This window comes from Mesoplodon densirostris, chromosome 4 (assembly GCF_025265405.1).
Source record: "Mesoplodon densirostris isolate mMesDen1 chromosome 4, mMesDen1 primary haplotype, whole genome shotgun sequence".
Classification (NCBI taxonomy): domain Eukaryota; kingdom Metazoa; phylum Chordata; class Mammalia; order Artiodactyla; family Ziphiidae; genus Mesoplodon; species Mesoplodon densirostris.
This window is the reverse complement of record NC_082664.1, coordinates 113,494,573-113,518,252: the sequence shown is the minus strand read 5'-3', so window position 1 is coordinate 113,518,252 and position 23,680 is coordinate 113,494,573. Positions and strand designations below refer to the sequence as shown.

General features: G+C 54.1%; 9 non-coding genes across 9 annotated transcripts; all 9 read left to right on the top strand.

Annotated features, from left to right (window-relative positions):
- The first annotated feature begins 1,139 nt into the window (after positions 1-1,139).
- LOC132489488 (small nucleolar RNA SNORD116) lies at positions 1,140-1,232 on the top strand. The gene has a single exon (XR_009531898.1). It is a non-coding gene; the product is annotated as a small nucleolar RNA SNORD116 (small nucleolar RNA).
- A 2,065-nt stretch (positions 1,233-3,297) lies between these two features.
- Positions 3,298-3,390, top strand: LOC132490144 (small nucleolar RNA SNORD116). The gene has a single exon (XR_009532503.1). It is a non-coding gene; the product is annotated as a small nucleolar RNA SNORD116 (small nucleolar RNA).
- A 2,686-nt stretch (positions 3,391-6,076) lies between these two features.
- LOC132490142 (small nucleolar RNA SNORD116) lies at positions 6,077-6,169 on the top strand. Its single transcript, XR_009532501.1, has one exon. It is a non-coding gene; the product is annotated as a small nucleolar RNA SNORD116 (small nucleolar RNA).
- Positions 6,170-8,234: 2,065 nt separating this feature from the next.
- LOC132490141 (small nucleolar RNA SNORD116) lies at positions 8,235-8,327 on the top strand. The gene has a single exon (XR_009532500.1). It is a non-coding gene; the product is annotated as a small nucleolar RNA SNORD116 (small nucleolar RNA).
- A 2,688-nt stretch (positions 8,328-11,015) lies between these two features.
- Positions 11,016-11,108, top strand: LOC132489571 (small nucleolar RNA SNORD116). The gene has a single exon (XR_009531976.1). It is a non-coding gene; the product is annotated as a small nucleolar RNA SNORD116 (small nucleolar RNA).
- Positions 11,109-13,791: 2,683 nt separating this feature from the next.
- On the top strand, positions 13,792-13,884 carry LOC132489526 (small nucleolar RNA SNORD116). The gene has a single exon (XR_009531934.1). It is a non-coding gene; the product is annotated as a small nucleolar RNA SNORD116 (small nucleolar RNA).
- Positions 13,885-17,312: 3,428 nt separating this feature from the next.
- On the top strand, positions 17,313-17,405 carry LOC132490140 (small nucleolar RNA SNORD116). The gene has a single exon (XR_009532499.1). It is a non-coding gene; the product is annotated as a small nucleolar RNA SNORD116 (small nucleolar RNA).
- Positions 17,406-19,470: 2,065 nt separating this feature from the next.
- On the top strand, positions 19,471-19,563 carry LOC132490139 (small nucleolar RNA SNORD116). Its single transcript, XR_009532498.1, has one exon. It is a non-coding gene; the product is annotated as a small nucleolar RNA SNORD116 (small nucleolar RNA).
- A 2,688-nt stretch (positions 19,564-22,251) lies between these two features.
- LOC132489570 (small nucleolar RNA SNORD116) lies at positions 22,252-22,344 on the top strand. The gene has a single exon (XR_009531975.1). It is a non-coding gene; the product is annotated as a small nucleolar RNA SNORD116 (small nucleolar RNA).
- Positions 22,345-23,680: the final 1,336 nt, after the last annotated feature.

The window sequence follows — 23,680 nt, the reverse complement described above, 5'->3', positions numbered from 1 at the left end:
CCCACCACTTCCTGTGGTGGGCATTCCCATGGGTCCTCGCAAAGTGATTAGGCATAGTTGGCAACAATTGGCAGTTGGGCCGAATTTCGTTAGCCCCTTGAGAGGTGCCGGGCTGCATCTTGCCTGTAGCCAGTCGCAGGTCGGCCCGCCCATAGGAGGTTTCCTTGCTCCTAAAAATGATGGGAGTGCCCCCAAGTGCACATTACATATTCTACTAGGTTGCAGGATTTCTGGGTCCATCTATATGTTACACCCACGGTTGGAAAGCAGGTCTCGTCAGGTGTTTGTGCGTTGGTCAGAAGGCTTGGCTGTGGAATAGTTGAAGTCTTTGGCCCATTTGAAACCCCCCTGGGTTTCAAAGTTCACATTCAGTCTGTTGAAGCTTGAAGACGTCTTTCTCCATTCAGTGGGGGGTCCAAATCCAGGACGCTGTGTATAAACTCTGGCTTTTATGGTTCGAGGTCTCAGGAGAGGGCCACAGGGACACACAGAGAGCAAGATGCGGATTCAGAGGCACACAAAGAAGCCCACAAGCACGTCGTCGTGTGCAGTAACAGTCACACACGCGCACATGCGTGAAAACAAAAATATACCCTCTCACGTACTGGCCAATGTACACGCCTTACTTACTGCAGTCGTGCTGTCAGACAAACATTGAGTTCTCTGTAAAGGTAGACGTCCTTGGGAGGCAGGGTCCGAGCTCAAGCCCAGGTAAAAATTCTCATGAATCATGATCTCTGAGTACACCGGTCCAATTCTGAAGCATACCTGATTTATGTCCAGTTCTCAGGTGCAGATGCTGGACAAGGCTGGCCGTCGGCAAAGAGAAGAAGACCTACGCATTGGCTGATGACTGCAGGTGCTAAGGAAAAGTGGAAAAATGACACGGGGGCATGTTGCTACGCGTGGCTCTGGCTAACTCAGGAAGGTAGGCTTTCACCCACCCTATGATGTGCCATTGGATATGAGGTTTTCCTCAGACGGTCCAAATGGCTGCAAGAGTGGATTGACTGTTGCTCTTTCTGAGTGGCCTGAGGGCTGTGGATTCCCCAGCGTTTTGGAGTACTCCGAGGTCATCTCTCCTCTTCAGACCCCCACGGCATGCCCGGTTGTGTTCTGCAGCGTCCCAGCCTGTGCTTGGATCGATGGTGACACCCTTGTATGCATTCCTTGGAAAATCTGAACAAAATGAGTGAGAACACTCTACTGTCTCCTCATCGAATCTGAGGTCCAGCACGTTTCATCTCTCGGGGGTAGGGGAGAGTGAGGAGTGAGGGCCAGCGTCCCCTTCTGACCTGCATGCAAACACACACCAGGGTTCCAGAATTCGAGGTGCTCCTATCTGGGGGTCCACTGTGTCTGCCCATAAGCTGGGTCATCTACGCACATTAGGTCCCTGCTGAAAGACCGTTGAGGGCATGCGAAGGGGAAGTCTCTCCTGCTGCTCTTGAGAGTCGGAGTGCGTGCCGGTGTAGGCCCAGTAAGCTTGCAGCTTGGAAAGGTGTGCTTTGGCCAGGATCACGTTTGTCCATGCAGCTTCGGGGGCTATTTCTGGAAGCCAAAATGAGGAAGCATCCCTGGTTGGAGTCTGGAGCCTCAGGCCAGGCCTGTGTCCCTCCCTGTCATTTGTTTTGGCGCGCTGAAGTTCTTTAGTGCCCGGTGGGGATGGAGCAGTGGGTGGGTGTGGGCTGCGGTTGGTCTTCAACGGAAGGGAGCTGATGGATTAGGGCTAGGTATTGCCCATGTCGGCTACTCCACTGCAGATCCCGACAGAGTTTTGGCACTAAGTGGGTCATCGTGGAGTGGGGTTAGGACCGAGTGCTGCATTGAAGCCTGCGTGGTGGCTGCTGGCCTGCAGAAGATGGCAAGGCATCATGAGGACATGTCCGGTGTGATGTCGTGGGATGGGCTGTCATGATTGGGTTGCAGGAGCTGGCCACGTCTTCCCAAGAATGCGTCCTGTTCGTGATGTGCTGGCATCAGCTGCCCACGAAGGGGATGGCTTTGGCAGTACATGAGGATGCGGTTACGTACTTAACCTGCGTAGAGTTGTGATCCCGTTGCCGGAGGAATGTCGCCCAAAGGGTGTCTTGCGGGACGCCGAGAAGTTGGACATGTTGAAGCGTCTGTGCCGCTCACCTTGGGGGTATTTGGGTTATGCGAACATGCCCTTTGGCCACTTTGTTTCCTTGTTTGGGAATGTGCAAAGCGAAAGTGTTTCTCCGAGAGGGCATGATGCGGCCAGCCCTTGTGGCACGCAGGAGTTTTGGATAGCTAGTGGTTTATCTGGAGCAGTCCGTTGGTGGAGCAGAGATGCGTTCAGTGTTCCGATGCCAGGTGCACTGCCGTGGACAGCCACTGTGCCCTTTGAAGCTTGCAGGTCCCCTCGCGAAGCAGAGTTCTTCCATTGGAAATCGGTCTGTGGTCCTCGGGGAGAGTGCCTTTGATCTCTGGGAGGTTCTCGGTAGTGTCACTCTGTCAGTGAAGAAGTGCCAGGATGCATGGGGTATGGTCAGTGTCATCAAAGCAGTCGTGTTTGCGGTCTGCCATCCCTGGTATAGAGTGACCCCGTGCTTGAATGATGCCTGTGGCTTCCAGTAGGTTCGACTTACCCAGTGGGCAGGAGGAGGGCACGTAGGACAACACTGTCAAGAATTTGAGTGTTTCCTCCGGGTTCATGGCCGCCAAACCTGGTGGCTGGATGCTGGCAACACATGCCTGGGAAGCTAGCCTAGTTTGCGCAGTGGGGTTTGAACGTGGTTCTTGGTTACTGAAGCCCACCACTTTCTGTGGTGGGCATTCCCATGGGTCCTCGCAAAGTGATTTGGCATAGTTGGCATCAATTGGCAGTTGGGCCGAATTTCGTTAGCCCCTTGAGAGGTGCCGGGCTGCATCTTGCCTGTAGCCAGTCGCAGGTCGGCCCGCCCATAGGAGGTTTCCTTGCTCCTAAAAATGATGGGAGTGCCCCCAAGTGCACATTACATATTCTACTAGGTTGCAGGATTTCTGGGTCCATCTATATGTTACACCCACGGTTGGAAAGCAGGTCTCGTCAGGTGTTTGTGCGTTGGTCAGAAATCAGTAAGGTAGGCTTTCACGCACCCTATGATGTGCCATTGGATATGAGGTTTTCCTCAGACGGTCCAAATGGCTGCAAGAGTGGATTGACTGTTGCTCTTTCTGAGTGGCCTGAGGGCTGTGGATTCCCCAGCGTTTTGGAGTATTCCGAGGTCATCTCTCCTCTTCACACCCCCACGGCATGCCCGGTTGTGTTCTGCAGCGTCCCAGCCTGTGCTTGGATCGATGGTGACACCCTTGTATGCATTCCTTGGAAAATCTGAACAAAATGAGTGAGAACACTCTACCGTCTCCTCATCGAATCTGAGGTCCAGCACGTTTCGTCTCTCGGGGGTAGGGGAGAGTGAGGAGTGAGGGCCAGTGTCCCCTTCTGACCTGCATGCAAACACACACCAGGGTTCCAGAATTCGAGGTGCTCCTATCTGGGGGTCCAATGTGTCTGCCCATAAGCTGGGTCATCTACGCATATTAGGTCCCTGCTGAAAGACCGTTGAGGGCATGCGAGGGGGAAGGCTCTCCTGCTGGTCTTCAGAGTCGGAGTGCGTGCTGGTGTAGTCCCAGTAAGCTTGCAGCTTGGAAAGGTGTGCTTTGGCCAGGATCACGTTTGTCCATGCAGCTTCGGGGGCTATTTCTGGAAGCCAAAATGAGGAAGCATCCCTGGTTGGAGTCTGGATCCTCAGGCCAGGCCTGTGTCCCTCCCTGTCATTTGTTTTGGCGCGCTGAAGTTCTTTAGTGCCCGGTGGGGATGGAGCAGTGGGTGGGTGTGGGCTGCGGTTGGTCTTCAACGGAAGGGAGCTGATGGATTAGGGCTAGGTATTGCCCATGTCAGCTACTCCACTGCAGATCCCGACAGAGTTTTGGCACTAAGTGGGTCATCGTGGAGTGGGGTTAGGACCGAATGCTGCATTGAAGCCTGCGTGGTGGCTGCTGGCCTGCAGAAGATGGCAAGGCATCATGAGGACATGTCCTGTGTGATGTCGTGGGATGGGCTGTCATGATTGGGTTGCAGGAGCTGGCCACGTCTTCCCAAGAATGCGTCCTGTTCGTGATGTGCTGGCATCAGCTGCCCACGAAGGGGATGGCTTTGGCAGTACATGAGGATGCGGTTACGTACTTAACCTGCGTAGAGCTGTGGTCCCGTTGCCGGAGGAATGTCGCCCAAAGGGTGTCTTGAGGGACGCCGAGAAGTTAGACATGTTGAAGCGTCTGTGCCGCTCACCTTGGGGGTATTTGGCTTATGCGAACATGCCCTTTGGCCACTTTGTTTCCTTGTTTGGGAATGTGCAAAACGAAAGTGTTTCTCCGAGAGGGCATGATGCGGCCAGCCATTGTGGCACGCAGGAGTTTTGGATAGCTAGTGGTTTATCGGGAGCAGTCCGTTGGTGGAGCAGAGATGCGTTCAGTGTTCTGATGCCAGGTGCGCTGCCGTGGACAGCCACTGTGCCCTTTGAAGCTTGCAGGTCCCCTCGCGAAGCAGAGTTCTTCCATTGGAAATCCGTCTGTGGTCCTCGGGGAGAGTGCCTTTGATCTCTGTGAGGTTCTCGGTAGTGTCACTCTGTCAGTGAAGAAATGCCAGGATGCATGGCGTATGGTCAGTGTCATCAAAGCAGTCGTGTTTGCAGTCTGCCATCCCTTGTATACAGTGACCCCGTGTTTGAATGACGTCTGTGGCTTCCAGTAGGTTCGACTTACCCGGTGGGCAGTAGGAGGGCACGTAGGATAACACTGTCAAGAATTTGAGTGTTTCCTCCAGGTTCAGGGCTGCCAAACCTGGTGGCTGGATGCTGGCAACACGTGCCTGGGAAGCTAGCCTAGTTTGCGCAGTGGGGTTTGAACGTGGTTCTTGGTTACTGAAGCCCACCACTTCCTGTGGTGGGCATTCCCATGGGTCCTCGCAAAGTGATTTGGCATAGTTGGCAACAATTGGCAGTTGGGCCGAATTTCGTTAGCCCCTTGAGAGGTGCCGGGCTGCATCTTGCCTGTAGCCAGTCGCAGGTCGGCCCGCCCATAGGAGGTTTCCTTGCTCCTAAAAGTGATGGGAGTGCTCCCCAAGTACACATTACATATTCTACTAGGTTGCAGGATTTCTGGGTCCTTCTATATGTTACACCCACGGTTGGAAAGCAGGTCTCGTCAGGTGTTTGTGCGTTGGTGAGAAGGCTTGGCTGTGGAAGAGTTGAAGTCCTTGGCCCATTTTAAAACCCCCTGGGTTTCAAAGTTCTCATTCAGTCTTTTGAAGCTTGAAGAGGTCTTTCTCCAATCAGTGGGGGGGGTCCAAATCCAGGACGCTGTGTATAAACTCTGGCTTTTATGGTTCGAGGTCTCAGGAGAGGGCCACAGGGACACACAGAGAGCAAGATGCGGATTCAGAGGCACACAAAGAAGCCCACAAGCACGTCGTCGTGTGCAGTAACAGTCACACACGCGCACATGCGTGAAAACAAAAATATACCCTCTCACGTACTGGCCAATGTACACGCCTTACTTACTGCAGTCGTGCTGTCAGACAAACATTGAGTTCTCTGTAAAGGTAGACATCCTTGGGAGGCAGGGTCCGAGCTCAAGCCCAGGTAAAAATTCTCATGAATCATGATCTCTGAGTACACCGGTCCAATTCTGAAGCATACCTGATTTATGTCCAGTTCTCAGGTGCAGATGCTGGACAAGGCTGGCCGTCGGCAAAGAGAAGAAGACCTACGCGTTGGCTGATGACTGCAGGTGCTAAGGAAAAGTGGAAAAATGACACGGGGGCATGTTGCTACGCGTGGCTCTGGCTAACTCAGGAAGGTAGGCTTTCACCCACCCTATGATGTGCCATTGGATATGAGGTTTTCCTCAGACGGTCCAAATGGCTGCAAGAGTGGATTGACTGTTGCTCTTTCTGAGTGGCCTGAGGGCTGTGGATTCCCCAGCGTTTTGGAGTACTCCGAGGTCATCTCTCCTCTTCAGACCCCCACGGCATGCCCGGTTGTGTTCTGCAGCGTCCCAGCCTGTGCTTGGATCGATGGTGACACCCTTGTATGCATTCCTTGGAAAATCTGAACAAAATGAGTGAGAACACTCTACCGTCTCCTCATCGAATCTGAGGTCCAGCACGTTTCATCTCTCGGGGGTAGGGGAGAGTGAGGAGTGAGGGCCAGCGTCCCCTTCTGACCTGCATGCAAACACACACCAGGGTTCCAGAATTCGAGGTGCTCCTATCTGGGGGTCCACTGTGTCTGCCCATAAGCTGGGTCATCTACGCACATTAGGTCCCTGCTGAAAGACCGTTGAGGGCATGCGAAGGGGAAGTCTCTCCTGCTGCTCTTGAGAGTCGGAGTGCGTGCCGGTGTAGGCCCAGTAAGCTTGCAGCTTGGAAAGGTGTGCTTTGGCCAGGATCACGTTTGTCCATGCAGCTTCGGGGGCTATTTCTGGAAGCCAAAATGAGGAAGCATCCCTGGTTGGAGTCTGGAGCCTCAGGCCAGGCCTGTGTCCCTCCCTGTCATTTGTTTTGGCGCGCTGAAGTTCTTTAGTGCCCGGTGGGGATGGAGCAGTGGGTGGGTGTGGGCTGCGGTTGGTCTTCAACGGAAGGGAGCTGATGGATTAGGGCTAGGTATTGCCCATGTCGGCTACTCCACTGCAGATCCCGACAGAGTTTTGGCACTAAGTGGGTCATCGTGGAGTGGGGTTAGGACCGAGTGCTGCATTGAAGCCTGCGTGGTGGCTGCTGGCCTGCAGAAGATGGCAAGGCATCATGAGGACATGTCCGGTGTGATGTCGTGGGATGGGCTGTCATGATTGGGTTGCAGGAGCTGGCCACGTCTTCCCAAGAATGCGTCCTGTTCGTGATGTGCTGGCATCAGCTGCCCACGAAGGGGATGGCTTTGGCAGTACATGAGGATGCGGTTACGTACTTAACCTGCGTAGAGTTGTGATCCCGTTGCCGGAGGAATGTCGCCCAAAGGGTGTCTTGCGGGACGCCGAGAAGTTGGACATGTTGAAGCGTCTGTGCCGCTCACCTTGGGGGTATTTGGCTTATGCGAACATGCCCTTTGGCCACTTTGTTTCCTTGTTTGGGAATGTGCAAAGCGAAAGTGTTTCTCCGAGAGGGCATGATGCGGCCAGCCCTTGAGGCACGCAGGAGTTTTGGATAGCTAGTGGTTTATCTGGAGCAGTCTGTTGGTGGAGCAGAGATGCGTTCAGTGTTCCGATGCCAGGTGCACTGCCGTGGACAGCCACTGTGCCCTTTGAAGCTTGCAGGTCCCCTCGCGAAGCAGAGTTCTTCCATTGGAAATCGGTCTGTGGTCCTCGGGGAGAGTGCCTTTGATCTCTGTGACGTTCTCGGTAGTGTCACTCTGTCAGTGAAGAAGTGCCAGGATGCATGGGGTATGGTCAGTGTCATCAAAGCAGTCGTGTTTGCGGTCTGCCATCCCTGGTATACAGTGACCCCGTGCTTGAATGATGCCTGTGGCTTCCAGTAGGTTCGACTTACCCGGTGGGCAGGAGGAGGGCACGTAGGACAACACTGTCAAGAATTTGAGTGTTTCCTCCGGGTTCACGGCCGCCAAACCTGGTGGCTGGATGCTGGCAACACATGCCTGGGAAGCTAGCCTAGTTTGCGCAGTGGGGTTTGAACGTGGGTCTTGGTTACTGAAGCCCACCACTTTCTGTGGTGGGCATTCCCATGGGTCCTCGCAAAGTGATTTGGCATAGTTGGCATCAATTGGCAGTTGGGCCGAATTACGTTAGCCCCTTGAGAGGTGCCGGGCTGCATCTTGCCTGTAGCCAGTCGCAGGTCGGCCCGCCCATAGGAGGTTTCCTTGCTCCTAAAAATGATGGGAGTGCCCCCAAGTGCACATTACATATTCTACTAGGTTGCAGGATTTCTGGGTCCATCTATATGTTACACCCACGGTTGGAAAGCAGGTCTCGTCAGGTGTTTGTGCGTTGGTCAGAACTCAGTAAGGTAGGCTTTCACGCACCCTATGATGTGCCATTGGATATGAGGTTTTCCTCAGACGGTCCAAATGGCTGCAAGAGTGGATTGACTGTTGCTCTTTCTGAGTGGCCTGAGGGCTGTGGATTCCCCAGCGTTTTGGAGTATTCCGAGGTCATCTCTCCTCTTCACACCCCCACGGCATGACCGGTTGTGTTCTGCTGCGTCCCAGCCTGTGCTTGGATCGATGGTGACACCCTTGTATGCATTCCTTGGAAAATCTGAACAAAATGAGTGAGAACACTCTACCGTCTCCTCATCGAATCTGAGGTCCAGCACGTTTCGTCTCTCGGGGGTAGGGGAGAGTGAGGAGTGAGGGCCAGCGTCCCCTTCTGACCTGCATGCAAACACACACCAGGGTTCCAGAATTCGAGGTGCTCCTATCTGGGGGTCCAATGTGTCTGCCCATAAGCTGGGTCATCTACGCATATTAGGTCCCTGCTGAAAGACCGTTGAGGGCATGCGAGGGGGAAGGCTCTCCTGCTGGTCTTCAGAGTCGGAGTGCGTGCTGGTGTAGTCCCAGTAAGCTTGCAGCTTGGAAAGGTGTGCTTTGGCCAGGATCACGTTTGTCCATGCAGCTTCGGGGGCTATTTCTGGAAGCCATAATGAGGAAGCATCCCTGGTTGGAGTCTGGAGCCTCAGGCCAGGCCTGTGTCCCTCCCTGTCATTTGTTTTGGCGCGCTGAAGTTCTTTAGTGCCCGGTGGGGATGGAGCAGTGGGTGGGTGTGGGCTGCGGTTGGTCTTCAACGGAAGGGAGCTGATGGATTAGGGCTAGGTATTGCCCATGTCGGCTACTCCACTGCAGATCCCGACAGAGTTTTGGCACTAAGTGGGTCATCGTGGAGTGGGGTTAGGACCGAGTGCTGCATTGAAGCCTGCGTGGTGGCTCCTGGCCTGCAGAAGATGGCAAGGCATCATGATGACAATTTCCGGTGTGATGTCGTGGGATGGGCTGTCATGATTGGGTTGCAGGAGCTGGCCACGTCTTCCCAAGAATGCGTCCTGTTCGTGATGTGCTGGCATCAGCTGCCCACGAAGGGGATGGCTTTGGCAGTACATGAGGATGCGGTTACGTACTTAACCTGCGTAGAGTTGTGATCCCGTTGCCGGAGGAATGTCGCCCAAAGGGTGTCTTGAGGGACGCCGAGAAGTTGGACATGTTGAAGCGTCTGTGCCGCTCACCTTGGGGGTATTTGGGTTATGCGAACATGCCCTTTGGCCACTTTGTTTCCTTGTTTGGGAATGTGCAAAGCGAAAGTGTTTCTCCGAGAGGGCATGATGCGGCCAGCCCTTGTGGCACGCAGGAGTTTTGGATAGCTAGTGGTTTATCTGGAGCAGTCCGTTGGTGGAGCAGAGATGCGTTCAGTGTTCCGATGCCAGGTGCACTGCCGTGGACAGCCACTGTGCCCTTTGAAGCTTGCAGGTCCCCTCGCGAAGCAGAGTTCTTCCATTGGAAATCGGTCTGTGGTCCTCGGGGAGAGTGCCTTTGATCTCTGTGAGGTTCTCGGTAGTGTCACTCTGTCAGTGAAGAAATGCCAGGATGCATGGCGTATGGTCAGTGTCATCAAAGCAGTCGTGTTTGCAGTCTGCCATCCCTTGTATACAGTGACCCCGTGTTTGAATGACGTCTGTGGCTTCCAGTAGGTTCGACTTACCCGGTGGGCAGGAGGAGGGCACGTAGGATAACACTGTCAAGAATTTGAGTGTTTCCTCCGGGTTCAGGGCTGCCAAACCTGGTGGCTGGATGCTGGCAACACGTGCCTGGGAAGCTAGCCTAGTTTGCGCAGTGGGGTTTGAACGTGGGTCTTGGTTATTGAAGCCCACCACTTCCTGTGGTGGGCATTCCCATGGGTCCTCGCAAAGTGATTTGGCATAGTTGGCAACAATTGGCAGTTGGGCCGAATTTCGTTAGCCCCTTGAGAGGTGCTGGGCTGCATCTTGCCTGTAGCCAGTCGCAGGTCGGCCCGCCCATAGGAGGTTTCCTTGCTCCTAAAAATGATGGGAGTGCTCCCCAAGTACACATTACATATTCTACTAGGTTGCAGGATTTCTGGGTCCTTCTATATGTTACACCCACGGTTGGAAAGCAGGTCTCGTCAGGTGTTTGTGCGTTGGTGAGAAGGCTTGGCTGTGGAAGAGTTGAAGTCCTTGGCCCATTTTAAAACCCCCTGGGTTTCAAAGTTCACATTCAGTCTTTTGAAGCTTGAAGAGGTCTTTCTCCAATCAGTGGGGGGGGTCCAAATCCAGGACGCTGTGTATAAACTCTGGCTTTTATGGTTCGAGGTCTCAGGAGAGGGCCACAGGGACACACAGAGAGCAAGATGCGGATTCAGAGGCACACAAAGAAGCCCACAAGCGCGTCGTCATGTGCAGTAACAGTCACACACGCGCACATGCGTGAAAATAAAAATATACCCTCTCACGTACTGGCCAATCTACACGCCTTACTTACTGCAGTCGTGCTGTCAGACAAACATTGAGTTCTCTGTAAAGGTAGACGTCCTTGGGAGGCAGGGTCCGAGCTCAAGCCCAGGTAAAAATTCTCATGACTCATGATCTCTGAGTACACCGGTCCAATTCTGAAGCCTGCCTGATTTATGTCCAGTTCTCAGGTGCAGCTGCTGGACAAGGCTGGCCGTCGGCAAAGTCAAGAAGACCTATGCATTGGCTGATGACTGCAGGTGCTAAGGAAAAGTGGAAAAATGACACGGGGGCATGTTGCTACGCATGGCTCTGGCTAACTCAGGAAGGTAGGCTTTCACCCACCCTATGATGTGCCATTGGATATGAGGTTTTCCTCAGACGGTCCCAATGGCTGCAAGAGTGTTATTGACTGTTGCTCTTTCTGAGTGGCCTGAGGGCTGTGGATTCCCCAGGGTTTTGGAGTACTCCGAGGTCATCTCTCCTCTTCAGACCCCCACGGCATGCCCGGTTGTGTTCTGCAGCGTCCCAGGCTGTGCTTGGATCGATGGTGACACCCTTGTATGCATTTCTTGGAAAATCTGAAAAAAATGAGTGAGAACACTCTACCATCTCCTCATCGAATCTGAGGTCCAGCACGTTTCGTCTCTCGGGTGTAGGGGAGAGTGAGGCGTGAGGGCCAGCGTCCCCTTCTGACCTGCATGCAAACACACACCAGGGTTCCAGAATTCGATGTCCTCCTATCTGGGGGTCCACTGTGTCTGCCCATAAGCTGGGTCATGTACGCATATTAGGTCCCTGCTGAAAGACCGTTGAGGGCATGCGAGTGGGAAGGCTCTCCTGCTGGTCTTCAGAGTCGGAGTGTGTGCTGGTGTAGGCCCAGTAAGCTTGCAGCTTGGAAAGGTGTGCTTTGGCCAGGATCACGTTTGTGCATGCAGCTTCGGGGGCTATTTCTGGAAGCCAAAATGAGGAAGCGTCCCTGGTTGGAGCCTGGAGCCTCAGGCCAGGCCTGTGTCCCTCCCCGTCATTTGTTTTGGCGCGTTGAAGTTCTTTAGTGCCCGGTGGGGATGGAGCAGTGGGTGGGTGTGGGCTGCGGTTGGTCTCAGTGGAAGGGAGCTGATGGATTAGGGCTAGGTATTGCCCATGTCGGCTACTCCACTGCAGATCCCGACAGAGTATTGGTACTAAGTGGGTCATCGTGGAGTGGGGTTAGGACCGAGTGCTGCATTGAAGCCTGTGTGGTGGCTGCTGGCCTGCAGAAGATGGCAAGGCATCATGAGGACATGTCCTGTGTGATGTCGTGGGATGGGCTTTCATGATTGGGTTGCAGGTGCTGGCCACGTGTTCCCAAGAATGCGTCCTGTTCGTGATGTGCTGGCATCAGCTGCCCACGAAGGGGATGGCTTTGGCAGTACATGAGGATGTGGTTACGTACTTAACCTGCGTAGAACTGTGATCCCGTTGCCGGAGGAATGTCGCTCAAAGGGTGTCGGGCGGGACGCCAAGAAGTAAGACATGTTGAAGCGTCTCTGCCGCTCACCTTGGGGGTATTTGGGTTATGCGAACATGCCCTTTGGCCACTTTGTTTCCTTGTTTGGGAATGTGCAAAGCGAAAGTGTTTCTCCGAGAGGGCATGATGCGGCCAGCCCTTGTGGCACGCAGGAGTTTTGGATAGCTAGTGGTTTATCTGGAGCAGTCCAGTGGCGGAGCAGAGATGCGTTCAGTGTTCCGATGCCAGGTGCACTGCCATGGACAGCCACTGTGTCATTTGAAGCTTGCAGGTCCCCTCGTGAAGCAGAGTTCTTCCATTGGAAATTGGTCTGTGGTCCTCGGGGAGAGTGCCTTTGATCTCTGTGAGGTTCTCGGTAGTGTCACTCTGTCAGTGAAGTAGTGCCAGGATGCATGGGGTATGGTCAGTGTCATCAAAGCAGTCGTGTTTGCAGTCTGCCATCCCTGGTATAGAGTGACCCCTTGTTTGAATGATGTCTGTGGCTTCCAGTAGGTTCGACTTACCCGGTGGGCAGGAGGAGGGCACGTAGGACAACACTGTCAAGAATTTGAGTGTTTCCTCCGGGTTCAGGGCCGCCAAACCTGGTGGCTGGATGCTGGCAACACGTGCCTGGGAAGCTAGCCTAGTTTCCGCAGTGGGGTTTGAACGTGGGTCTTTGTTACTGAAGCCCACCACTTCCTGTGGTGGGCATTCCCATGGGTCCTCGCAAAGTGACTTGGCATAGTTGGCAACAATTGGCAGTTGGGCCGAATTTCGTTAGCCCCTTGAGAGGTGCCGGGCTGCATCTTGCCTGTAGCCAGTCGCAGATCGGCCCGCCCATAGGAGGTTTCCTTGCTCCTAAAAATGATGGGAGTGGCCCCAAGTGCACATTACATATTCTACTAGGTTGCAGGATTTCTGGGTCCATCTATATGTTACACCCACGGTCGGAAAGCAGGTCTCGTCAGGTGTTTGTGCGTTGGCCAGAAGGCTTGGCTGTGGAAGAGTGGAAGTCCGTGGCCTATTTCAAAACCCCCTGCGTTTCAAAGTTCACATTCAGTGTGTTGAAGCTTGAAGAGGTCTTTCTCCATTCAGTGGGGTGGTCCAAATCCAGGACGCTGTGTATAAACTCTGGCTTTTATGGTTCGAGGTCTCAGGAGAGGGCCACAGGGACACACAGAGAGCATGATGTGGATTCAGAGGCACACAAAGAAGCCCACAAGCGCGTCCTCGTGTGCAGTAACAGTCACACACGCGCACATGCGTGAAAACAAAAATATACCCTCTCACGTACCGGCCAACGTACATGCCTTACTTCCTGCAGTCGTGCTGTCAGACAAACATTGAGTTCTCTGTAAAGGTAGACGTCCTTGGGAGGCAGGGTCCGAGCTCAAGCCCAGGTAAAAATTCTCATGAATCATGATCTCTGAGTACCCCGGTCCAATTCTGAAGCCAGCCTGATTTATGTCCAGTTCTCAGGTGCAGCTGCTGGACAAGGCTGGCCGTCGGCAAAGTCAAGAAGACCTACGCGTTGGCTGATGACTGCTGGTGCTAAGGAAAAGTGGAAAAATGACGCGGGGGCATGTTCCTACGCGTGGCTCTGGCTAACTCAGGAAGGTAGGCTTTCACCCACTCTAAGATGTGCCATTGGATATGAGGTTTTACTCAGATGGTCCCAGTGGCTGCAAGAGTGGATTGACTGTTGCTCTTTCTGAGTGGCCTGAGGGCTGTGGATTCCCCAGGGTTTTGTAGTACTCCAAGGTCATCTCTCCTCTTCAGACCCCCACAGCATGCCCGGTTGTGTTCTGCAGCGTCCCAGCCTGTGCTTGGATCGATGGTGACACCCTTGTATGCATTCCTTGGAAAATCTGAACAAAATGAGTGAGAACACTCTACCGTCTCCTCATCGAATCGGAGGTCCAGCACGTTTCGTCTCTCAGGGTTAGGGGAGAGTGAGGAGTGAGGGCCAGTGTCCCCTTCTGACCTGCATGCAAACACACACCAGGGTTCCAGAATCCGAGGTGCTCCTCTTTGGGGGTCCAATGTGTCTGCCCATAAGCTGGGTCATCTACGCATATTAGGTCCCTGCTGAAAGACCGTTGAGGGCATGTGAGGGGGAACGCTCCCCTGCTGGTCTTCAGAGTCGGAGTGCGTGTTGGTGTAGGCCCAGTAAGCTTGCAGTTTGGAAAGGTGTGCTTTGTCCAGGATCACGTTTGTGCATGCAGCTTCGGGGGCTATTTCTGGGAGCCAAAATGAGGAAGCGTCCCTGGTTGGAGCCTGGAGCCTCAGGCCAGGCCTGTGTCCCTCCCTGTCATTTGTTTTGGCGCGTTGAAGTTCTTTAGTGCCCGGTGAGGATGGAGCAATGGGTGGGTTTGGGCTAGGGTTGGTCTTCAACGGAAGGGAGCTGATGGATTAGGGCTAGGTATTGCCCATGTCGTCTACTCCACTGCAGATCCCGACAGAGTATTGGCACTAAGTGGGTCATCGTGGAGTGGGGTTAGGACCGAGTGCTTCTTTGAAGTCTGTGTGGTGGCTGCTGGCATGCAGAAAATGGCAAGGCATCATGAGGACATGTCCTGTGTGATGTCGTGGGATGGGCTGTCATGATTGGGTTGCAAGAGCTGGCCACGTCTTCCCAAGAATGCGTCCTGTTCATGATGTGCTGGCATCAGCTGCCCACCAAGGGGAAGGCTTTGGCAGTACATGAGGATGCGGTTACGTACTTAACCTGCGTAGAGTTGTGATCCCGTTGCCGGAGGAATGTCGCCCAAAGGGTGTCTTGTGGGACGCCGAGAAGTTAGACATGTTGAAGCGTCTGTGCCGCTCACCGTGGGGGTATTTGTGTTATGCAAACATGCCCTTTGGCCACTTTGTTTCCTTGTTTGGGAATGTGCAAAACGAAAGTGTTTCTCCGAGAGGGCATGATGCCGCCAGCCCTTGTGGCACGCAGGAGGTTTGGACAGCTAGTGGTTTATCTGGAGCAGTCCGTTGGCGGAGCAGAGATGCGTTCAGTGTTCTGATGCCAGGTGCGCTGCCGTGGACAGCCACTGTGCCCTTTGAAGCTTGCAGGTCCCCTCACGAAGCAGAGTTCTTCCATTGGAAATCGGTCTGTGGTCCTCGGGGAGAGTGCCTTTGATCTCTGGGAGGTTCTCGTTAGTGTCACTCTGTCAGTGAAGAAGTGCCAGGATGCATGGGGTATGGTCAGTGTCATCAAAGCAGTCGTGTTTGTGGTCTGCCATCCCTGGTATACAGTGACCCCGTGTTTGAATGATGTCTGTGGCTTCCAGTAGGTTCGACTTACCCGGCGGGCAGGAGGAGGGCATGTAGGCATGTAGGTCTCATTCTGACCTGCATGCAAACACACACCAGGGTTCCAGAATTAGAGGTGCTCCTATCTGGGTGTCCACTGTTTTTGCCCATAAGCTGGGTCATCTACGCATATTAGGTCCCTGCTGAAAGACCGTTGAGGGCATGCGAGGGGGAAGGCTCTCCTGCTGGTCTTCAGAGTCGGAGTGTGTGCTGGTGTAGGCCCAGTAAGCTTGCAGCTTGGAAAGGTGTGCTTTGGCCAGGATCACGTTTGTGCATGCAGCTTCGGGGGCTATTTCTGGAAGCCAAAATGAGGAAGCGTCCCTGGTTGGAGCCTGGAGCCTCAGGCCAGGCCTGTGTCCCTCCCTGTCATTTGTTTTGGCGCGTTGAAGTTTTTAGTGCCCGGTGGGGATGGAGCAGTGGGTGGGTGTGGGCTGGGGTTGGTCTTCAACGGAAGGGATCTGATGGATTAGGGCTATGTATTGCCCATGTCGGCTACTCCACTGCAGATCCCGACAGAGTTTTGGCACTAAGTGGGTCATCGTGGAGTGGGGTTAGGACCGAGTGCTGCATTGAAGCCTGCGTGGTGGCTGCTGGCCTGCAGAAGATGGCAAGGCATCATGAGGACATGTCCTGTGTGATGTCGTGGGATGGGCTGTCATGATTGGGTTGCAGGAGCTGGCCACGTCTTCCCAAGAATGCGTCCTGTTCGTGATGTGCTGGCATCAGCTGCCCACGAAGGGGATGGCTTTGGCAGTACATGAGGATGCGGTTACGTACTTAACCTTAGTAGAGCTGTGATCCCGTTGCCGGAGGAATGTCGCCCAAAGGGTGTCTTGCGGCACGCCGAGAAGTTAGACATGTTGAAGCGTCTGTGCCGCTCACCTTGGGGGTATTTGGGTTATGCGAACATGCCCTTTGGCCACTTTGTTTCCTTGTTTGGGAATGTGCAAAGCGAAAGTGTTTCTCCGAGAGGGCATGATGAGGCCAGCCCTTGTGGCACGCAGGAGTTTTGGATAGCTAGTGGTTTATCTGGAGCAGTGCGTTGGCGGAGCAGAGATGCGTTCAGTGTTCCGATGCCAGGTGCACTGCCGTGGACAGCCACTGTGCCCTTTGAAGCTTGCAGGTCCCCTCGCGAAGCAGAGTTCTTCCATTGGAAATCGGTCTGTGGTCCTCGGGGAGAGTGCCTTTGATCTCTGGGAGGTTCTCGGTAGTGTCACTCTGTCAGTGAAGAAGTGCCAGGATGCATGGGGTATGGTCAGTGTCATCAAAGCAGTCGTGTTTGCGGTCTGCCATCCCTGGTATACAGTGACCCCGTGCTTGAATGATGCCTGTGGCTTCCAGTAGGTTCGACTTACCCGGTGGGCAGGAGGAAGGCACGTAGGACAACACTATCAAGAATTTGAGTGTTTCCTCCGGGTTCACGGCCGCCAAACCTGGTGGCTGGATGCTGGCAACACGTGCCTGGGAAGCTAGCCTAGTTTGCGCAGTGGGGTTTGAACGTGGGTCTTGGTTACTGAAGCCCACCACTTTCTGTGGTGGACATTCCCATGGGTCCTCGCAAAGTGATTTGGCATAGTTGGCATCAATTGGCAGTTGGGCCGAATTTCGTTAGCCCCTTGAGAGGTGCCGGGCTGCATCTTGCCTGTAGCCAGTCGCAGGTCGGCCCGCCCATAGGAGGTTTCCTTGCTCCTAAAAATGATGGGAGTGCCCCCAAGTGCACATTACATATTCTACTAGGTTGCAGGATTTCTGGGTCCATCTATATGTTACACCCACGGTTGGAAAGCAGGTCTCGTCAGGTGTTTGTGCGTTGGTCAGAACTCAGTAAGGTAGGCTTTCACGCACCCTATGATGTGCCATTGGATATGAGGCTTTCCTCAGACGGTCCAAATGGCTGCAAGTGTGGATTGACTGTTGCTCTTTCTGAGTGGCCTGAGGGCTGTGGATTCCCCAGCGTTTTGGAGTACTCCGAGGTCATCTCTCCTCTTCAGACCCCCACGGCATGCCCGGTTGTGTTCTGCAGCGTCCCAGCCTGTGCTTGGATCGATGGTGACACCCTTGTATGCATTCCTTGGAAAATCTGAACAAAATGAGTGAGAACACTCTACCGTCTCCTCATCGAATCTGAGGTCCAGCACGTTTCATCTCTCGGGGGTAGGGGAGAGTGAGGAGTGAGGGCCAGCGTCCCCTTCTGACCTGCATGCAAACACACACCAGGGTTCCAGAATTCGAGGTGCTCCTATCTGGGGGTCCACTGTGTCTGCCCATAAGCTGGGTCATCTACGCACATTAGGTCCCTGCTGAAAGACCGTTGAGGGCATGCGAAGGGGAAGTCTCTCCTGCTGCTCTTGAGAGTCGGAGTGTGTGCCGGTGTAGGCCCAGTAAGCTTGCAGCTTGGAAAGGTGTGCTTTGGCCAGGATCACGTTTGTCCATGCAGCTTCGGGGGCTATTTCTGGAAGCCAAAATGAGGAAGCATCCCTGGTTGGAGTCTGGAGCCTCAGGCCAGGCCTGTGTCCCTCCCTGTCATTTGTTTTGGCGCGCTGAAGTTCTTTAGTGCCCGGTGGGGTTGGAGCAGTGGGTGGGTGTGGGCTGCGGTTGGTCTTCAACGGAAGGGAGCTGATGGATTAGGGCTAGGTATTGCCCATGTCGGCTACTCCACTGCAGATCCCGACAGAGTTTTGGCACTAAGTGGGTCATCGTGGAGTGGGGTTAGGACCGAGTGCTGCATTGAAGCCTGCGTGGTGGCTGCTGGCCTGCAGAAGATGGCAAGGCATCATGAGGACATGTCCGGTGTGATGTCGTGGGATGGGCTGTCATGATTGGGTTGCAGGAGCTGGCCACGTCTTCCCAAGAATGCGTCCTGTTCGTGATGTGCTGGCATCAGCTGCCCACGAAGGGGATGGCTTTGGCAGTACATGAGGATGCGGTTACGTACTTAACCTGCGTAGAGTTGTGATCCCGTTGCCGGAGGAATGTCGCCCAAAGGGTGTCTTGCGGGACGCCGAGAAGTTGGACATGTTGAAGCGTCTGTGCCGCTCACCTTGGGGGTATTTGGCTTATGCGAACATGCCCTTTGGCCACTTTGTTTCCTTGTTTGGGAATGTGCAAAGCGAAAGTGTTTCTCCGAGAGGGCATGATGCGGCCAGCCCTTGAGGCACGCAGGAGTTTTGGATAGCTAGTGGTTTATCTGGAGCAGTCCGTTGGTGGAGCAGAGATGCGTTCAGTGTTCCGATGCCAGGTGCACTGCCGTGGACAGCCACTGTGCCCTTTGAAGCTTGCAGGTCCCCTCGCGAAGCAGAGTTCTTCCATTGGAAATCGGTCTGTGGTCCTCGGGGAGAGTGCCTTTGATCTCTGTGACGTTCTCGGTAGTGTCACTCTGTCAGTGAAGAAGTGCCAGGATGCATGGGGTATGGTCAGTGTCATCAAAGCAGTCGTGTTTGCGGTCTGCCATCCCTGGTATACAGTGACCCCGTGCTTGAATGATGCCTGTGGCTTCCAGTAGGTTCGACTTACCCGGTGGGCAGGAGGAGGGCATGTAGGACAACACTGTCAAGAATTTGAGTGTTTCCTCCGGGTTCACGGCCGCCAAACCTGGTGGCTGGATGCTGGCAACACATGCCTGGGAAGCTAGCCTAGTTTGCGCAGTGGGGTTTGAACGTGGGTCTTGGTTACTGAAGCCCACCACTTTCTGTGGTGGGCATTCCCATGGGTCCTCGCAAAGTGATTTGGCATAGTTGGCATCAATTGGCAGTTGGGCCGAATTTCGTTAGCCCCTTGAGAGGTGCCGGGCTGCATCTTGCCTGTAGCCAGTCGCAGGTCGGCCCGCCCATAGGAGGTTTCCTTGCTCCTAAAAATGATGGGAGTGCCCCCAAGTGCACATTACATATTCTACTAGGTTGCAGGATTTCTGGGTCCATCTATATGTTACACCCACGGTTGGAAAGCAGGTCTCGTCAGGTGTTTGTGCGTTGGTCAGAACTCAGTAAGGTAGGCTTTCACGCACCCTATGATGTGCCATTGGATATGAGGTTTTCCTCAGACGGTCCAAATGGCTGCAAGAGTGGATTGACTGTTGCTCTTTCTGAGTGGCCTGAGGGCTGTGGATTCCCCAGCGTTTTGGAGTATTCCGAGGTCATCTCTCCTCTTCACACCCCCACGGCATGACCGGTTGTGTTCTGCTGCGTCCCAGCCTGTGCTTGGATCGATGGTGACACCCTTGTATGCATTCCTTGGAAAATCTGAACAAAATGAGTGAGAACACTCTACCGTCTCCTCATCGAATCTGAGGTCCAGCACGTTTCGTCTCTCGGGGGTAGGGGAGAGTGAGGAGTGAGGGCCAGCGTCCCCTTCTGACCTGCATGCAAACACACACCAGGGTTCCAGAATTCGAGGTGCTCCTATCTGGGGGTCCAATGTGTCTGCCCATAAGCTGGGTCATCTACGCATATTAGGTCCCTGCTGAAAGACCGTTGAGGGCATGCGAGGGGGAAGGCTCTCCTGCTGGTCTTCAGAGTCGGAGTGCGTGCTGGTGTAGTCCCAGTAAGCTTGCAGCTTGGAAAGGTGTGCTTTGGCCAGGATCACGTTTGTCCATGCAGCTTCGGGGGCTATTTCTGGAAGCCATAATGAGGAAGCATCCCTGGTTGGAGTCTGGAGCCTCAGGCCAGGCCTGTGTCCCTCCCTGTCATTTGTTTTGGCGCGCTGAAGTTCTTTAGTGCCCGGTGGGGATGGAGCAGTGGGTGGGTGTGGGCTGCGGTTGGTCTTCAACGGAAGGGAGCTGATGGATTAGGGCTAGGTATTGCCCATGTCGGCTACTCCACTGCAGATCCTGACAGAGTTTTGGCACTAAGTGGGTCATCGTGGAGTGGGGTTAGGACCGAGTGCTGCATTGAAGCCTGCGTGGTGGCTCCTGGCCTGCAGAAGATGGCAAGGCATCATGATGACAATTTCCGGTGTGATGTCGTGGGATGGGCTGTCATGATTGGGTTGCAGGAGCTGGCCACGTCTTCCCAAGAATGCGTCCTGTTCGTGATGTGCTGGCATCAGCTGCCCACGAAGGGGATGGCTTTGGCAGTACATGAGGATGCGGTTACGTACTTAACCTGCGTAGAGTTGTGATCCCGTTGCCGGAGGAATGTCGCCCAAAGGGTGTCTTGAGGGACGCCGAGAAGTTGGACATGTTGAAGCGTCTGTGCCGCTCACCTTGGGGGTATTTGGGTTATGCGAACATGCCCTTTGGCCACTTTGTTTCCTTGTTTGGGAATGTGCAAAGCGAAAGTGTTTCTCCGAGAGGGCATGATGCGGCCAGCCCTTGTGGCACGCAGGAGTTTTGGATAGCTAGTGGTTTATCTGGAGCAGTCCGTTGGTGGAGCAGAGATGCGTTCAGTGTTCCGATGCCAGGTGCACTGCCGTGGACAGCCACTGTGCCCTTTGAAGCTTGCAGGTCCCCTCGCGAAGCAGAGTTCTTCCATTGGAAATCGGTCTGTGGTCCTCGGGGAGAGTGCCTTTGATCTCTGTGAGGTTCTCGGTAGTGTCACTCTGTCAGTGAAGAAATGCCAGGATGCATGGCGTATGGTCAGTGTCATCAAAGCAGTCGTGTTTGCAGTCTGCCATCCCTTGTATACAGTGACCCCGTGTTTGAATGACGTCTGTGGCTTCCAGTAGGTTCGACTTACCCGGTGGGCAGGAGGAGGGCACGTAGGATAACACTGTCAAGAATTTGAGTGTTTCCTCCGGGTTCAGGGCTGCCAAACCTGGTGGCTGGATGCTGGCAACACGTGCCTGGGAAGCTAGCCTAGTTTGCGCAGTGGGGTTTGAACGTGGGTCTTGGTTATTGAAGCCCACCACTTCCTGTGGTGGGCATTCCCATGGGTCCTCGCAAAGTGATTTGGCATAGTTGGCAACAATTGGCAGTTGGGCCGAATTTCGTTAGCCCCTTGAGAGGTGCTGGGCTGCATCTTGCCTGTAGCCAGTCGCAGGTCGGCCCGCCCATAGGAGGTTTCCTTGCTCCTAAAAATGATGGGAGTGCTCCCCAAGTACACATTACATATTCTACTAGGTTGCAGGATTTCTGGGTCCTTCTATATGTTACACCCACGGTTGGAAAGCAGGTCTCGTCAGGTGTTTGTGCGTTGGTGAGAAGGCTTGGCTGTGGAAGAGTTGAAGTCCTTGGCCCATTTTAAAACCCCCTGGGTTTCAAAGTTCACATTCAGTCTTTTGAAGCTTGAAGAGGTCTTTCTCCAATCAGTGGGGGGGGTCCAAATCCAGGACGCTGTGTATAAACTCTGGCTTTTATGGTTCGAGGTCTCAGGAGAGGGCCACAGGGACACACAGAGAGCAAGATGCGGATTCAGAGGCACACAAAGAAGCCCACAAGCGCGTCGTCATGTGCAGTAACAGTCACACACGCGCACATGCGTGAAAATAAAAATATACCCTCTCACGTACTGGCCAATCTACACGCCTTACTTACTGCAGTCGTGCTGTCAGACAAACATTGAGTTCTCTGTAAAGGTAGACGTCCTTGGGAGGCAGGGTCCGAGCTCAAGCCCAGGTAAAAATTCTCATGACTCATGATCTCTGAGTACACCGGTCCAATTCTGAAGCCTGCCTGATTTATGTCCAGTTCTCAGGTGCAGCTGCTGGACAAGGCTGGCCGTCGGCAAAGTCAAGAAGACCTATGCATTGGCTGATGACTGCAGGTGCTAAGGAAAAGTGGAAAAATGACACGGGGGCATGTTGCTACGCATGGCTCTGGCTAACTCAGGAAGGTAGGCTTTCACCCACCCTATGATGTGCCATTGGATATGAGGTTTTCCTCAGACGGTCCCAATGGCTGCAAGAGTGTTATTGACTGTTGCTCTTTCTGAGTGGCCTGAGGGCTGTGGATTCCCCAGGGTTTTGGAGTACTCCGAGGTCATCTCTCCTCTTCAGACCCCCACGGCATGCCCGGTTGTGTTCTGCAGCGTCCCAGGCTGTGCTTGGATCGATGGTGACACCCTTGTATGCATTTCTTGGAAAATCTGAAAAAAATGAGTGAGAACACTCTACCATCTCCTCATCGAATCTGAGGTCCAGCACGTTTCGTCTCTCGGGTGTAGGGGAGAGTGAGGCGTGAGGGCCAGCGTCCCCTTCTGACCTGCATGCAAACACACACCAGGGTTCCAGAATTCGATGTCCTCCTATCTGGGGGTCCACTGTGTCTGCCCATAAGCTGGGTCATGTACGCATATTAGGTCCCTGCTGAAAGACCGTTGAGGGCATGCGAGTGGGAAGGCTCTCCTGCTGGTCTTCAGAGTCGGAGTGTGTGCTGGTGTAGGCCCAGTAAGCTTGCAGCTTGGAAAGGTGTGCTTTGGCCAGGATCACGTTTGTGCATGCAGCTTCGGGGGCTATTTCTGGAAGCCAAAATGAGGAAGCGTCCCTGGTTGGAGCCTGGAGCCTCAGGCCAGGCCTGTGTCCCTCCCCGTCATTTGTTTTGGCGCGTTGAAGTTCTTTAGTGCCCGGTGGGGATGGAGCAGTGGGTGGGTGTGGGCTGCGGTTGGTCTCAGTGGAAGGGAGCTGATGGATTAGGGCTAGGTATTGCCCATGTCGGCTACTCCACTGCAGATCCCGACAGAGTATTGGTACTAAGTGGGTCATCGTGGAGTGGGGTTAGGACCGAGTGCTGCATTGAAGCCTGTGTGGTGGCTGCTGGCCTGCAGAAGATGGCAAGGCATCATGAGGACATGTCCTGTGTGATGTCGTGGGATGGGCTTTCATGATTGGGTTGCAGGTGCTGGCCACGTGTTCCCAAGAATGCGTCCTGTTCGTGATGTGCTGGCATCAGCTGCCCACGAAGGGGATGGCTTTGGCAGTACATGAGGATGTGGTTACGTACTTAACCTGCGTAGAACTGTGATCCCGTTGCCGGAGGAATGTCGCTCAAAGGGTGTCGGGCGGGACGCCAAGAAGTAAGACATGTTGAAGCGTCTCTGCCGCTCACCTTGGGGGTATTTGGGTTATGCGAACATGCCCTTTGGCCACTTTGTTTCCTTGTTTGGGAATGTGCAAAGCGAAAGTGTTTCTCCGAGAGGGCATGATGCGGCCAGCCCTTGTGGCACGCAGGAGTTTTGGATAGCTAGTGGTTTATCTGGAGCAGTCCAGTGGCGGAGCAGAGATGCGTTCAGTGTTCCGATGCCAGGTGCACTGCCATGGACAGCCACTGTGTCATTTGAAGCTTGCAGGTCCCCTCGTGAAGCAGAGTTCTTCCATTGGAAATTGGTCTGTGGTCCTCGGGGAGAGTGCCTTTGATCTCTGTGAGGTTCTCGGTAGTGTCACTCTGTCAGTGAAGTAGTGCCAGGATGCATGGGGTATGGTCAGTGTCATCAAAGCAGTCGTGTTTGCAGTCTGCCATCCCTGGTATAGAGTGACCC